We start from the raw sequence: 17,547 nt of genomic DNA, 5'->3' as shown, positions 1-17,547 counted from the left end.
AGGTGTTTTTTTATTCTTTAATTTCTTCATTTACTCATTGGCTGGTTAGTAGCATGTTCCTTAATCTTCCTGTGTTTGTGTTTTTCCATTTTTCTTGTAATTGATTTCTAGTTTTATACCATTATAGTCAGAAAAGATGCTTGATATGATTTCAACCTTCTTAAATTTATTGAGACTTATCTTGTGGCCCTACGTGTGATCTATCCTGGAAAATGTTCTATATGCACTTGAAAAGAATATGTACTCTGCAGTTTTTAGATGGAATGTTCTGTATTTTTCTATTAAGGCCATCTGGTCTAATGTGTCATTTAAGGCTTCTGTTTTCTTATTGATTTTCTGTCTGGATGACCTCACATTTGGATGATGTAAATGGAAAATTAAAGTTCCCTTATGTCTGTTAATATTTGTTTTATATATATAGGTACTTCTATGTGGGTGTATGGATATTTATAACTGTTATATCCTCTTGCTGGATAAATTCCTTTATCCTTATATATTGCCCTTCTTTGTCCCTTGCAGGGAAAACAAAAAACAGTTTTTGTCTTATCTATTTTTTATTTTTTTAAACTTTATTTTATTATGTAATGTTAGTCACCATACAATACATCATTAGTTTTTAATGTAGTGATCCACGATTCTTTGTTTTCATATAACACCCAGTGCTCCATGCAGTACATGCCCTCCTTAATACCAATCACCAGGCTAACCCATTCCCCCACCCTCCTCACCTCTAAAACCCTCAGTTTGTTTCTCAGAGTCCATAGTCTCTCATGGTTCATCTCTCTCTCCAATTTCCTCCCTTCATTTTTTCCCTTCCTTCTCATAATGTCCTCCATACTATTCCTTATGTTCCACAAATAAGTGAAACCATATGATAATTGACTTTCTCTGCTTGACTTATTTCACATAGCATAATCTCCTCCAGTCCCATCCATGTTGATGCAAAAGTTGGGTACTCATCCTTTCTGATGGCTGAGTAATAGTCCATTGTATATATGGACCACATCTTCTTTATCCATTCATCTGTTGAAGGGCATCTCAGCTCTTTCCACAGTTTGGCTATTGCGGACATTGCTGCTATGAGCATTGGGGTGCATATGGCCCTTCTTTTCACTACATCTGTGTCTTTGGGGTAAATATCCAGTAGTGCAATCAATTGCTGGGTCATAGGGTAGCTCTATTTTTAATTTTTTGAGGCACCTCCACACCGTTTTCCAAAGTGGCTGTACCACCTTGCATTCCCACCAACAGTGTAAGAGGGTTCCCCTTTCTCCACAGCCTCTCCAACATTTGTTGTTTCTTGCCTTGTCAATTTTTGCCATTCTGACTGGTGTAAGGTGGTATCTCAGTGTGGTTTTGATTTGAATTTCCCTGATGGCTAATGATGTTGAACATTTTTTCATGTGTCTGTAAGCCATTTGTATGTCTTCTTTGGAGAAGTGTCTACTCATGTCTTCTGCCCATTTTTTGACTTGATTATTTGTTTTTTGGGTGTTGAGTTTGAGAAGTTCTTGTCATTTGCAAATATCTTCTTCCATTCTGTGGGTTGCCTCTTTGTTTTGTTGACTGTTTCCTTTGCTGTGCAGAAGCTTTTTATCTTGATGAAGTCCGAAAAGTTCATTTTTGCTTTTGTTTCACTTGCCTTTGGAGATGAATCTTGAAAGAATTTGCTGTGGCCGATGTCGAAGAGGTTACTGTCTATGTTCTCCTCTAGGATTTTGATGGATTCCTGTCTCACATTGAGGTCTTTCATCCATTTTGAGTTTATCTTTGTGTATGGTGTTAGAGAATGGTCAAGGTTCATTCTTCTGCATGTGGCTGTCCAATTTTCCCAGCACCATTTATTGAAGAGACTGTCTTTTTTCCATCGCAGATCTTTTCTTGCTTTATCAAAGATTATTTGACCATAGAGTTGAGGGTCCATATCTGGGCTCTCTATTCTGTTCCATTGGTCTATATGTCTATTTTGTGCCAGTACCATGCTGTCTTGGTGATCACTGCTTTGTAATATAGCTTGAAATCGGGCAACGTGATGCCCCCAGCTTTATTTTTCTTTTTCAACATTTTCTTGATGGTTTGGGGTCTTTTCTGATTCCATACAAATTTTAGGATTGTTTGTTCCAGCACTTTGAAAAATGTCATTGGAATTTTGATCAGGATGGCATTGAAGGTATAGATTGCTCTGGGTAGCATAGACATTTTAACAATGTTTATTCTTCTGATCCATGAGCATGGAATGTTTTTCCCTCTTTTTGTGTCTTCTTCAATTTCTTTCATGAGTGTTCTATAGTTCCTAGAGTATAGATCCTTTACCTCTTTGGTTAGGTTTATTCCGAGGTATCTTATGGTTTTTGGTGCTACTGAAAATGGAATCATTTCTCTGTTTTCTCTTTCTATGGTTGCATTGTTAGTGTATAAGAAAGCAACTGATTTCTGTGCATTGATTTTGTATCCTGCCACATTACTGAATTGCTGTATGAGTTCTAGTAATTTGGGGGTGGAATCTTTTGGGTTTTCCACATGAAGTATCTTGTCATCTGCGAAGAGAGAGAGTTTGACTTCTTCTTTGCCAAGTTGAATACATTTCTTTTTTTTCTTTTTGTGGTCTGATTGCTGTTGCTAGGACTTCTAGTACTATGTTGAACAATAGTGGCAAGAGTGGGCATCCTTGACATGTTCCTGATCTTCAGGGAAAGGCTCTCAGCTTTTCCCCATTGAGGATGCTATTCACTGTGGGTTTTTCATGGATGGATTTTATGAGCTTGAGGAATGTTCCCTCTATCCCTATACTCTGGAGAGTTTTAATCAGGAAAGGATGTTGTATTTTGTCAAATGCTTTTTCTGGATCCATTGAGAGGACCATATGGTTCTTCTCTCTCCTCTTATTAATGTGTTCTATCACATTGATTGATTTGCGAATGTTGACCCATCCTTGCATCCTGGGATAAATCCCAGTTGGTCGTGGTGGATGATCCTTTTAATGTATTGTTGGGTCCTATTAGCTAAGATTTTGTTGAGGATTTTGGAATCCATATTCATCAGGGATATCGGTCTGAAATTCTCTTTTTGGTGGGGTGTTTGCCTGGTTTGAGGATTAGGTAATGCTGCCTTCATAGAATGAGTCTGGAAGCTTTCCTTCTGTTTCTATTTTTTGAAACAGCTTCAGGGTAATAGGTATTATTTCTTCTTTGAATGTTTGGTAAAATTCCCCAGGGAATCCATCAGGCCCTGGACTCTTGTTTTTTGGGAGGTTTTTGACCACTGTCAGTCTCGTTACTGGTTATTGGAAGGCATCCATTTCATCCAGATTGCTCAGCTTATTGGCATATAGTTGTTGATAATAATTTCTAATAATTGTTTCTATTTCCTTGGTGTTAGTCGTGATCTGTCCCCTTTCATTCATAATTGTATTAATTTGGGTCCTTTCTCTTTTCTTTTGGATAAGTCTGGCCAGTGGTTTATTGATCTTATTACTTCCTTCAAAGAACCAGCTTCTAGTTTTGTTGATCTGATCTACTGTGTTTCTGGTTTCTAACTCATTGATCTCTGCTCTCATCTTAATTATTTCTCTTCTAATGTGTGGCTTAGTCATTGTTTGTTGCTTTTTCTCTAGTTCTTTAAGGTGTAGAGTTAGTTGGTGAATTCGAAATTTTTCTATTTTTTTGATTGAGGCTTGGATGGCTATGTATTTCCCCCTTAGGACCGCCTTTGCAGTATCCCATAGGTTTTGGACCGATGTGTTTTCATTCTCATTGGTTTCCGTGACTTGTTTACATTCTTCATTGATTTCCTGGTTGACGCAAACATTCTTGAGCAGAGTGGTCTTTAGCTTCCAAGTGTTTGAATTTCTTCCAAATTTTTTCTTGTGATTAAGTTCCACTTTTAAAGCATTATGGTCTGAGAATATGTAGGGAATAACCTCAGTCTTTTGTTATCAGTTGAGACCTGATTTGTGACCCAGTATGTGGTCTATTCTGGAGAATGTTCCATGTGTGCTCGAGAAGAATGAGTATCCTGTTGTTTTAGGGTGGAATGTTCTGTATATGTCTATGAGGTCCATCTGGTCCAGTGTGTCATTCAAAGCTCTTGTTTCTTTGTTGATTTCCTGCTTAGATGATCTGTCTATTGCTGAGAGTGGAGTATTGAGGTCTCCTACAATTAACGTATTGTTATCCATATGAAACTTTATCTTGGTTAACAATTGGCTTATGTAGATGGCTGCTCCCTTGTTGGGGGCATAGATATTTACAGTTGTTAGATCTTGTTGGATAGACCCTTTAAGAATGCTATAGTGTCCTTCCGTGTCTCTTAACTACAGTCTTTAGTTTAAAATCTAATTTGTCTGATATAAGAATTGCTACCCCAGCTTTCTTTTGAGGTCTGTGGCATGGAAGATGGATCTCCATCCCTTCGCTTTCAGTCTGGATGTATCTTTAGGTTCAAAATGAGTCTCTTGTAGACAGCATATGGATGGGTCCTGTCTTTTTATCCAATCTGCAACCCTGTGTCATTTTATGGGAGCATTCAGGCCATTCATGTTGAGAGTGATTATTGAAAGATATGAATTAATTGTCATCATGTTGCCTGTGAAGACGTTGTTTTTATAGATTGTCCCTGTAAATTTCTTTTCTATATCACTCTTGGGGTCTTTCTCCTCTTATAGAACCCCCCCTTAATATTTCTCACAGGGCCGGCTTAGTGGTCACATCTTCTTTCAGTTTCTGCCAGTCTTGGAAGCTCTGCATCTCTCCATCCATTTTAAATGACAGCCTTGCCGGATAAAGTATTCTTGGCTGCATGTTCTTCTCATTTAGTACCCTGAATATGTCTTGCCAGCCCTTTCTGGCTTGCCAGGTCTCTGTGGATAGGCCTGACATTATTCTGATGTTCATCCATCTGTATGTAAGGAATCTCTTCCCCCTAACTGCCCTTAAGATGGTTCCTTGGTTCTAAGATTTGCGAGTTTTACTATTACATGCTGGGGTGTTGGCCTGTATTCCTAAAAAATCAATAAGTTGAATTATTTGTGCTTTTATTGGTGAGTTGCAAAGATCTTTATATATTCTGGAAATAAAACCTTTGTAAAATATATTATTTGCAATTGTTTTCTCCCATTTTCTGAATTTTATTTCACTTACTTGATAATTTTCACTGAAGCACAACTTAATTTTTTTTTTTTTTTGATGCTATTCATTTATCTGTATTTTTTCTTGTAACTTCTGCCTTTGGCATCATATATAAAAAAAAAATTCCTATTCCAAGGTCACAAAGATTTACTCCTAATATTTCTTCAAGGAATTTTTTACTTCAAGCCCTCACATTTACTTCTGTGATCCATCTGAGTTAATTTTTGTATTTGGTATGAGTAGAGGTCTAATTTTTGTATTTGGTTTGAGTAGAGCTTCAATTTCTGGTATGTGGATATCTAGTTGTCCCACAACTATTTGTTGAAATACCATTCTTTTTTTATTAATTGTTGGTATTCTTTTAGAAAAAAAAACGATTGACTGTAAATGTGTTTGTATCTGAACTCTTGATGCTATTCCACCGATCTGTATATTTCCTTTTCTTGTCAATACCACATTGTGCTGATTATAGTAACTTTATATAAAGTTTTGAAATTGTGAAGTGTGGGCCCACCAGTTTTGTCTTTCTTCTCAAAGATTGTTTGGCTGTTCTGGGTTCCTTGAAATTCCGTATAAATTTTAGGATCAGCTTGTCAGTCTCTCTAGAAAAATAAGCTGGGATTTTGATAGAGATTGCATTGAATCTGTAAATCCTTTAGAAAATATTGCCTTCTTAAAAATTGTAAGTTTTCTAATCCATGTATATGAAATTTTTTTCCATTTGCTCAGATCTTATTTTCCTTCAGTGATGTTTTATGGTTTTAATACTCAGTTTTTAAACTCCTATTATTAACTTATTCTTAATAGTTTATTCTTTTGGATGATATTGTATAGGGAATTTTTTTCTTAGTGTTATTTTTCTATCATTCATTGCATGTGTGTAGCATTACAGCTGATTTTTGACTATTAATCTTATATCTAGGAACACTGCTAAACTTATTTACTAGGACTAATGTTTTGTTTTGTTGCTTTTCCATTTACTTATGATTTTTCTGTTCACGATCATGCCATTTGTGAATGGAAATAGTTTTACTCCTTCCATTCCAGTCAGGGTAACTTTAATTTATTTTTCTTGCCTAATTTACCTGGCTAGAGTACAATTTTGAATATAAATGGTAAGAGAGAAGGTTCTTTTCTTATTCCTGAACTTAAGGGAAAAGGATTCAGTCTTTCACTATTAAGTATGATGTTAGCTATGAGTTTTTTGTAGATGTCTTTATCAGATTAAAAAGTTCCCTTCTATTCCTTGTTTGTTGTGTTTTTATCATAAATTTTGTCAAATGCTTTTTCTGTTTCTATTGAATTGATCATGTGTGCTTTTTCCTATGTTCTATTAATGAGGTGTATTACAATGGTTGATTTGAGTATGTTAAACTAATCTTGCAGTCTTGGGATGAATCCCACTTGGCCATAAAGTAAAATCCTTTTTATGTTACTGGATTCTTTGCTAATGTTTTGTTGAGGATTTTGCCTCTATATTTATAAGATAATAGTCTGTAGTTTTGTTTTCTTGTGATTTCTTTGCCTGGCCTTGGTATCAAGGAAATACTGGCCTCATGGAATAAGTGGGAAAGTGTTTCCTCCTCATCATCTATTTGTTGGAGGAGCTTGTGATAGATTGATGTTAATACTTTTTAAAGCTTTTAGTTGAATTCTCCACTAAAGTCATTTGGGTTTAGGATTTCTTTGGAAGAAGTTTTGTTTTGTGGATGTTCTTTTTGTTTTGTTTTTAGTACTAATTCATTTTCTGTACTTGTTTTATGTCTATTTAGATATCACTTCTTAAGTCAGTTTTAGTAGTTTGAGTCTTTCTAGCAATTTATCCATTTCATATAGGTTATCTAATTTTTGAAGTACAATTGTTAATGGTGTTCTAATAATCTTTTTTTATTTCTGTAAGGTCAATAATAATGTCCCTTCTTTCACTACTGATTTTAGTATCTGAGTCCTTTTTGTTCTTAGTCAGTCCAGCTAAAGTTCTGTCAATTTTGGTAATCTTTTCAAGAACCAACTTTTAATTTTGTTGATTATCTTTATAGTTTATTTTGTTCTAATTATTATTATTTCCTTCTTTCTATTTGCCTAGGTTTAGGTTGCTTTTTGTGGTTTCTTAAGGGGAAAGATTAGGTAATTGATGAGAGCTGTTTCCTTTTTTAATATAGGCATTCATTACTGTTTTTGCTGTATCCCATAAGTTTTGATATAATTTGTTTTTATTTTTGTTTTTCTCAAAAGATTTTCTAAATTTACCTTATTTCATCTTTTTTTATTGGCTATTTAGGATTGCATTTGTTTAATTTCCAAAAATTCATAAATTTCTCATTTTTCTTGTTACTAATTTTTAATTTAATTCCATTGTGTACAGTGAGAATTCTTTGTATGATTTCAGTCATTTTAATTTCACTGATATTTGTTTTATGGCCTAACAGTCTGTCCTGGGAAATGTTTCATGTACTCAAAAAAAATATGTATTCTGTTTTTGTTAGGTAAAGCATTTTAGAGATGGCTATAGTTGGTTTATAGCATTGTTGAAAGCTTTTGATTTATTGGCCATTTCTGTCTAGTGATACTATCGATTATTGAAAGTGGGGTATTAAAGTCACCAACTATTATTTTTCTTGTCCATTTTATCTTTCAATGTTGTCAGTTTTGTTTCGTGTATTCTAAGGTTATATTATTAGGGGAATATATATTTATCATTTTTTGTCTTTCTGATTAACCCTTGTATCGTAAAACCCGTTTTTTTTTTTTTTGATCTCTAGAAACAATTTTCCTAAAAATCTATTTTGTCTGCTATTAGTATAGCCACTTCAGTTCTCTTTTGGTTACTGTTTGCATCCTTTTATTTTCAACAAATTTGTGCACTTGAATTCAAAGTGTATCTCTTGTAGGCAGCATATGTTAAATTTTTTATCCATTGTGCCAATCTCTGCTTTTTGATTAGAGTGTTTAGTCCATTGATATTCAATATAATTAGGTATAATAAGGTAGGATTTCCAACTGCTACGTTTTGTTTTATTTTCTATACTTACATTTTTTCTGTTTCTCTATTCCTAAACTACCGCCTGTTTTGTATTAAATAAATATTTTTAGTGTACCATTGTGGTTCTCTCCTTTCCTTTGCTATAGGTTTTGAGTTATTTTCTTAGTCGTTGCCCTGGAAAATACAGTTAACATTATTTTCACACAATCTAGTTCAGATTACAATTTAATTTCAATAGCATTTGAAAATTTTACCCTTGATAGTTCCATTCCCTCCCCACTTTTTTGTGTTGTTATTGTCATACAAATTGCATCTTTATACATTATAAGCCCATCAACAGTTTTATAATTCCTGGTTCATGTGGTTGTCTGTTACTACTTGAATCAGAATTACTATTTACCTATATAATCATCTTTGCCTGTGCTCAGTATTTCTTTGTGTGGATTTGAGTTACCAGCTAATGTCCTTTCGTTTTTGCCTTAAGAACTCCATTTATATTTCTTGAGGGGAAGTACTATGGGTGACAAATTCTGTGTTCGAATGGGAATCTTAACTTCTCCCTTTTTGAAAGATTATTTTGCTGAATAGAGAATTCTCAGTTGACATATTTTTCTTTCAGCACTGTGAGTACGTCATCCTACTGACTTCTGGCCTCCATAATTTCTGATGAGAGATAAGTTATTAATCTTATTAAGGATCACTTTTGCATAATGAGTCCTTTTTTTCTTACTGATTTTGGGATTATCTTAGTTTTTTGACAGTTCAACTATGTGCCTAGCTATGGATACCTTTGAGTTTATCCTGATAATTTGAGTTTAAGTGATAATTCAGCAGTCTTCTTGGATGTACAGATTAAGATTTTTCATAAAATTGGGGAAATTTTTAGCCATTATTTCTTTAAATATTCTTTCTGTCCCTTTTTTCTCTTCTCTCTTTCTTGGATTCCATTATGCATATGTTAGTATGGGGAGCCATACCAGCTGGTGACTCACCAGTTTCTAAGGCTCTGTTTATTTTCTTTTATTCTTTCTTCTATTTCTCAAACTAGATAATTTCAATTGATTGAAGTTCATGTTTTCCAATTCTCTCTTTAGTCTGCTCAAATCTACTGTTGTACCCTGTATTAGTTTGCTAGGGCTGCCATTACAAAGTACCATCAACTGAATGACCTAACAGAAATTTATTGTCTCACAATTCTGGAGGCTAGATGTCTGAGGTAAGATGTTGGCAGGAGTAGTTCCTTCTGAGGCTTGTTAGGAAGATTTTGTTCCATGTGTCTCTTACCTCGCTATTTGCCAGCAATCTTTGATGTTCTTTGGATTGTGAACACATCACACCTGTCTCTGCTTTGATGTTTACATGGGTCCTATATGTGTGTCTCTTTGTCTCCAAATGTCCTTTTTCTATAAGGAAATCTGTTGAATTAAGGTCCATCCTAATCATCTTTTTTTTTTTTTTTAACTTGATTACCTCCATAAAGGTCCTATCTCTATAATATCTCATCCTAAAGTAGGGCAATTGGGACTACAACATATAATTGGTGAGGAAATATGATTTAACCAATAAAAAAACCTTCTAATTATTTTTTTCATTTCATGATTGTGCTTTCAACTCTAAAATTTCTACTTGTTTTGTTTTTAATAATTTCTATCTCCTCATTAATGATCTCTCCTTGGCGAGATATCATTCTCATATTTATTTAAGTCTTTAGATATGGTTAGTTTAATTCTTTGAACCTATTTATAATAGTGATTTAAAGTTTTTGTCTAGTAAGTGATTGCTGAGGGATAGTTTCTATTGACTGTTTTTTTTCCTCATGTATGGGTCATAATTTCTGGCTTCCTTGTGTGCCTAATAATTTTTTGTTGAGAACTAGATATTTAAAATAATATAATAAACTTTGGATAATTCTGGAAGCTTTTGTAAGCTCTGGAGATCAGATTCCTCACCCTTCACCACCAGGTTTTGTTGTTGGTAGTGCTATTTATTTGTTCAGTGACTTTCCTGGATTGATTGTCATACATAGCCTTTGCAGCCTGTGCTCAGCTAGCTTGGTAGTTAGCTAAGGATTGGACAGAGATTTACTTTAATGCATTCAGCCAATAAGTCTCCAGGCTTTGCCAAGGGACACTTTGTGCCTGTGTGTGTGTGTGTGTGTGTGTGTGTTGGGATATGTCTTCAATACTCCTGCAGGTAATTCACAATTCTGTTTTAGCCTTCACTTTCTGCCTGTGCAGAGTCACATGGTCAATAAGAGTTGAAAGTTGAATGCCTTATGAGTTCTTTCCTGGGTATGTATATAGCTTTGCACATGTGTGGTGTTCAGTACTTCCGGGAATATGTTGAAACTTTTCAAGGCCCCCTACAAACATCTCATTCCCATTTTTCTTTTTAAGTTTTTTGGTCAATCTTTTGTTAATCTCAACTGATATTACTGTCTTGGGCAGCTGTGGTATTAAACAACTGCCACTGATATTTTTCAACAAATGCTCTGAGGATAAGATTGATCTCACAGAGTGAATTCTAAATTAGGTCAAATAGAGCTTGAACTTTTCCAAAGAGCTGCCAAACAGGAAAAATGTAACAAATCTGTGGATATTACTTTTGGAAAGTTCCAAACCTATTCTATTCCACTCAGTGACTGCTAAGCTGCTAGTTTTTATAGCTACCATGGTTGCAAGACTACTACTTTTCAAGGCTGAGGCAGAGCTGGGGAGCGGGAATGGGAATGGATCAGGTCCAAATGCTGTGTTCTTATGGAGATTGATCTGTTTTTCTTGAATAAGTGCTCCTTGAATTGATGCAAACTTTTGGTAATTCCCCAGGTTCTTAAAATGTTGATTTTTCACAATCTTTACAAGTGTTCTTACTTTTATAGGAGAGCAGATTTTCAGAGGTCTTCATTCCTCCAATCCAGAAGGGTTTCAAGCAGAGCTGTTTTAAATTAATTTTTTCTAAAATTAATTAATTGTTTCTATATTATAGCTTTATCTAATCATTCTTGAACCACTTTTAAGATAAGTTATATATACTTGCAAAATTCCACAATATGGGTTACTTTATTCTTAACCAAGTCTTTCATGGCCCTTTTTAGTTATTTGGTTAAAATATGTACATATCTAGATAAATGCCTGGAACAGAATAATCCCTTAGTATAGTGTACTAAAAAATGGTGGTGCCATATGGGAGCTAAGTGGTATGTTGGTAGACAAAGTAGGCAGTATTTTACAGGGTTTTTTATTGTATGGATGTATGTAGGTATGCATGTTACAGAATAAGAGTTCCAAACTACTATATTTTGTGAAACTGTTTAGAATGATTATAACATTTATCAAGGACTTGAAATTATTTATCAGATCTGATCAGCTATATTTCATGTAACTTAATACCAGAATTTATTGTAAAGGTAAAAGGTAAAGTATAAATGTACTATCATTATAAGAAAAACAAAAATTAAGGTATTACTGTTTCCTCAAGTCTTCATCACCTAATTGCAAAGATATAGTCTGCCCTTGCTTCTGGTCAGTTTTAGGGCTCTCTACTCTAGTTAGCAAGCTCCTTAAATAAAGACATCAAAACAAAAATAAAAATGTAAAGATGCCATCATCATATCAAAGCACCAGTTATCCTATGTGAAATTTTTAGGTTCATTACTCCTATACACATTCTACATACTGTAAATCCTTGTCTGCTTTCCTGCCTCCATATTCTACCCCTTGTATTAAATGTACATATCTCTTTTCTTTCTAAATTTTAAACTTCTTTGATTGTAATTAATGTGTACCTAACATCTAGTTTACAAATTGGTCATCTAAGAACTTCCTTTAAATACAAGTATGTAAAGACACTTAATTCTTTGAGTATAGAGGAGTGGAAAGCAATACTCACCAGAGTTTTCAGTAAAGGCTTGATATTGGGTGTTCATTGAGGTAGTAACTTGGAGCCATTTCTTAAGCAAATATAACAAAATATCAATGATTAATTTTAAATGAGGAAATTCTAGTACAAAGAAAAAATTTCAATGTCAGGAGTGAAAACTTAGAAAGAAAACTACACTCAGGAATTAAAAAGCAGGAGGAATTTTCACTATGTCTAGGGTCTGATATTATTATTCAGAATCTGCTTAAAAGTGATTTTCACTTCTTTCATTTTCCATTTATGGATTTTAGCTATTTGGTGAGTCACATGTTGTCATCAAAAATGCTTTATTTACATATAAATAAGATCTATCAAATATCAATGAGAATTTTCAGGCCCTCTTATATGGAATCTATGGATACTTAGATCTATGGATACTTAAAAAATTGATAAATAAGTGTTGGAGATAGCTAATAGGTAAACTTTGACTTTTTTTCAAGCTTGGTTTTCTAAAGTTCTGTTCCTAGTATGGAAATGGAACACAAACACTGGTGTCAATAAGAAATGGAATCCTATATCAAATCTATCATGAATTTACCAGCCAGAAGACTTGGAAGGAATTAATGACATTTTCTCCAATTTCCTAATTTGTAGAGGCTAATGTCTCAGTTAAGTTTTCAGCATTAATAAAAGTATATATACACATATCATATAATTCATATCTAATTAATGCAAGATTTTTTCTAAGTAATTAAATCATTAATGTCACTATTATCTGACACAAAGCAAATTTGCTTTTTAACTATTTAAAGATATTAGCTTGAAAAAAATATTATGGATATTATAATAGTCTTCAATTCTGAGATTCTTTTTCAGATAGTTTTGTAACTTTGTATAATTGACTAAAGCTTTTCATGTCTCAGTTTATTAATCTAAAAAATGGATAGGATACTTAAGAGGATTTCAAACTGCTTATAAGTTGAGAATCTTTGTCAGAAAACCACATCAATCTAGCTTAACAAAACAAAAAATATCTCATTGAAAGTATTCTGTGGTATATCATGAAGTAAAATAGAATGTTGAAAACAGGACTCAGGAGTGGGAAAAACCAGAAAGTTCTGGAACTTCAGGAGCAGAAACCTGTGAATCTTCACTTTATTGTTCTGCTATTAACATGACTTCTTCTGAATCTCTGTACCTCTCAATTCAAACTTTCTTTTTTTTTTTTTTTAAAGATTTTATTTATTTTTTTGACAGAGACACAGAGAGAGAGGGAACACAAGCAGGGGGAGTGGGAGAGGGAGAAACAGGCTCTCCGCTGGGCGGGGAGCCCGATGCGGGGCTCGATCCCAGGACCCTGGGATCATGACCTGAGCCAAAGGCAGATGCTTAACGACTGAGCCACCCAGGCGCCCTCAATTCAAACTTTCTTGAGAAAGAACATGATTTTCCCATCTTGTGTCTACATCAGTTCCAAATAGTATTGGCTAAGAGATTAGTATTAAGATCTACTGGTCCTACTCCTTTTGGGAGTGGGGGATGATTTTTAAAGGAGAGTTGAACACTAAATAGACAACTCTAAAATATTACCTTCTACAGTCTACTTCTTGGATGTCCAAAACAGGCTCTTCTTTCTTTACATGTGATGTCAAAATGCACTCATTTGTCATGATTCAGTTCTCCAGTGTACAAACACAAATGCACACATTTCCTCTCCAATGAAATGCATTAAAAGGACACGCATTGACTGAATCCAGAAAAGATGTCATTGAATAATTATTATTGGAGTCCATGATTTCCAGGTGATATTCCTTCTCCCTTAGTTCCACTGCCAGCTGCTTTATTATTTTGTAATCTATAGACTAAAGAGTTAATTTAGTTGCAATAGAGGAAAAATAAGAAATATGTGCATGGTTTATTTGTGAAGGCAGTTCCTTTCTTTTAAAATCAATTACTTCTTCCAACTAATAAAAAATAAATACAATGTTATCCATAAGAATTTTTACAAAGTTTGAGTTTCCAGGTTTTTATAAAATACTAAAAAATGTGTTTCTTAGTTTATATTTTAATTTACCTTATTTTAAAACCTTTTAAAAATACAGTATATATTGTAGTCATAGGAAATATCAATTTTAGCACAATTGAAAATGCAACACTACTTAAAATTCAACTGTTCCCTTCCCTCTCCCCATCCCTACCCCATGAATTATTTAAAAGATAAAATAAATTAAAACAAAATAGGTGGAGAAAAAAATGTTGATTGCTAAGAAACCAAACAGTAACAATGAGAGACTATTATCTGAAGAAAATCATCATTAATTTTTCAAACAAACTACCCAATATCCATTTCTCATGTCTAGAATTTTTTGATTTCTCATAAATTTAAATTTTTTCCTTCATAGAAACTTCATCATCAACAACATTATCATCATGATCAATATAAAGTCGTAATAGCAGATATATATAGTGCAAATATATCCAGCATTCATATTTAAATGATTTTTGAGGTTGAAATCATGTCAACCAACCAATATTGTGTCCGAGTCATCTTCAATCTTCCTCACTTTTCTAAACCATCATCTATCTGAGTTTCTTTAGCCCTTTTCAGAATTGTTTTTTCAGAGAGCCTAAATTCTACACCACTGGAGCAGTGGTTCTTAACATTGGCTAAACATTGGACTCACTTTGGGAGCTTTAAAAAATACTGATGCTTGGGTCTATCCCTGCACACTCGAATTTAATTGACCTAGAGTGCCGCCTGAATGCTGGAATTCTTAAAAGATCTTGAGATAATTCTATTATGAAGACAAGGATAAGAACCACCATATGGTTGCTCTTGCTGTAACAAAAGAACACTGGGGAAATCACATCATCATTCTTTTCTTGAAAGCCATCTAAGAGCTATAGATGCAAAGAAGTCAAAAAATGAACTAAATTCTGGAGAAGAATGAGGCCTTCTTAAATAAGAAAGCAGCAGCTGCTCACATAGCTGGGGGCTGCAACCTAGTCTGTTTTAGTCTGTTTTGGGGAGGACAGAGGACCAGTCTTGTCAGAGGCAGGAAGACTTTCTTAGGACAAAGAAAATCAGCTGAATTTTTAATGAACATGTGGACTATCATGAGGAACTGAAATGTGGAAGAGCCCCAAAAGCAAAACTAATAATTCCAATGTTCCAATTCTCTCACAGAGTATATTTTGTTAAAAAAAAAAAAAATGAGTATGGAGGGAGTGAGGGCATGGAGGAAGATATAGTGGTGCTTTAATGCCAAACTCTTGCTGGAGAAGGCATCTGACCTCAACCTCAAAACAAAAGTTTCCTTAATAAAATGAAACTAATTAAAGCAATGACCCAGCCTCTACCCAGTTAATTTCTTCATGGGATTGAAGATTTTAACACCTTGCAATTGCAGAAATGGTGCTCAGACCCCAAAGCCCTTTTGGAGTGGGTACCTAACCAAACTCTCGAAATATTTGGAATCAGAAGTAAAATAAAACCAATCAAAGTTGCAAATAATTCCTAATAGGTTCAGAGATCTCATCATCAATGGCTAACAAAGCCATAAGACCTCTCTGGGGGAAAATATATCTCTATCTGTATCTATATACTACATCTATTCAACTTCAATATCAACTGTTATTTTATATATGGTATCTGGAATACAATAAAACATTTTGAGACATGTGAAGGACATGTGAAGAAGCCAAATCAAAACCCATAAGCAAGAGAAGAAAATATAAATAGAAGCATTATCAAAAGATGAGCTACTGTGTGTGCTCATGGCTGTTAACTAGACTTACTGTGATTATTCTGCAATATATACAAATATCAAATCATTATGTTGTACAACTGAAACTAATATAATGTTATATGTCAATTATATCTCAATAACCAAATGAGGAGTTTTGGATTAGTATATTAAGACTTAAAATACTATTATAAATATGTTAATGGATTTAGAAGATGCACAAAATGAATCAATAATTATGGCATTGTTTAAAGAAATGAAAATCTAGGGACGCCTGGATGGCTCAGTCAGTTAAGTGTCTGCTTTTGGCTCAGGTCATGATCCCAGGGTCCTGGGATTGAGTCCCATATAGGGCTCCCTGCTCAGCGAGAAGCCTGCTTCTCCCTCTGCCTGCCACTCCCCCTCCCTGTGTGCGTGCTCACCCTCTCTCTCTCTCGCTGACAAATAAAATCTTAAAAAAAAAAAAAAGAAATGAAAATCTATAAAGAATCAAATTAGTACAGCACTGAAAGATACAATTTTTAAGTGGAAAATTCAATAGGTAGGTGTAAGAGGATGTTAAACAGTATGAGAGGATCAGTGAATTGAAGTCAATTGAAATAAACTGAAACTATCCAAACCAAAGCAAGCAAGAAAAAGCAATAAATAAAACAGAGAATCAGTGACCCATGGACTAATAGAGTAACAGAGCCCTATGAGAAGAGATAAAGAGTAGAACAATGGAAATATACAAAAAACAATGATTGACTTTTTTATAAAATGTGTAAAGATATCAATCCACAGATCCCAAAAGCCCAGTGAACTTCAAGCATTTTAAATACAATGAATACCACAGCAAGGCATATCAGAGTCAACCTACTGAAATATAAAATCCTTTTTTTTTTTTTAAAGATTTTATTTATTTGAGAGAGAGAGTGAGAGAGAGAAAGAGCACAAGAGGGGGGAGTGGGAGAGGGAGAAGCAGACTCCCCACCGAGCAGGTAGCCCGATGCGGGACTCGATCCCGGGACTACAGGATCATGACCTGAGCCGAAGGCAGTCGCTCAACCAACTGAGCCACCCAGGCACCCTGAAATATAAAATCTTAAAAACAAAGAAGAAAAGCTAAAAGTGTGTTGGGGTTAATGTAGAGTATGAAACATGGAGGCCATTGGGGACAATGAAAGTTTTCAGAGAAAGGCATAGGCCTTTGGAATGAGAGGCTTGTGTGACCACTTGGCTGTGGGAATGCCCTGGGGAGTTATCTTCCCTGAAGCTTTCTTAGCCCAAGCAGCTGCTCTGTGATCTAAGAGATATCTGCATTGTCCCCTAAAGCTATGTTTAGCAGAACTCATAGAACAAGCTGATCAGCACATTGTATCTTTCCTGTAATCAGACTCTTCTATTTTCTGTAAGACCCCTTGCCACATATCATTTGCTTGAGAAACAGAGTAATAAAGACTTATGATTATCCTGAAGCATGAATAAAGGTGAGAGCAAAGAAGAGCAAAGGGTCTTGCCGTCTCTCTTTCACAGCAAAGTCTGGAGTAATCTTTCATCCATCAGTACAGGGATTGCTGGCCATTCCCTGCAAAACTGGCCAGAGAATAAAGGCACATTAATAAATTCAGGTGAACAATATTAAGAATAATAACTGACTTCTCATAAAAAAACAAATGATAAACAGAAAACAATAGTATAGTTTTAATGTGCTGCAGAAAAAATAACTATCAACTCAGATTTCTATCTCCAGCAGAGATATTCTTCAAAACTAAAAGCATAACTAAAGCTAAGAGAATTTCTCACAGAAAGCCCATTATACTAAAGGAAATACTTCAGGCTTAAGAGAAATGCT

This window comes from Phoca vitulina, unplaced genomic scaffold (assembly GCF_004348235.1).
Source record: "Phoca vitulina isolate PV1807 unplaced genomic scaffold, GSC_HSeal_1.0 scaffold15, whole genome shotgun sequence".
NCBI lineage: Eukaryota > Metazoa > Chordata > Mammalia > Carnivora > Phocidae > Phoca > Phoca vitulina.
The sequence above is the reverse complement of the archived record's forward strand: the minus strand, read 5'-3'. Positions refer to the sequence as shown.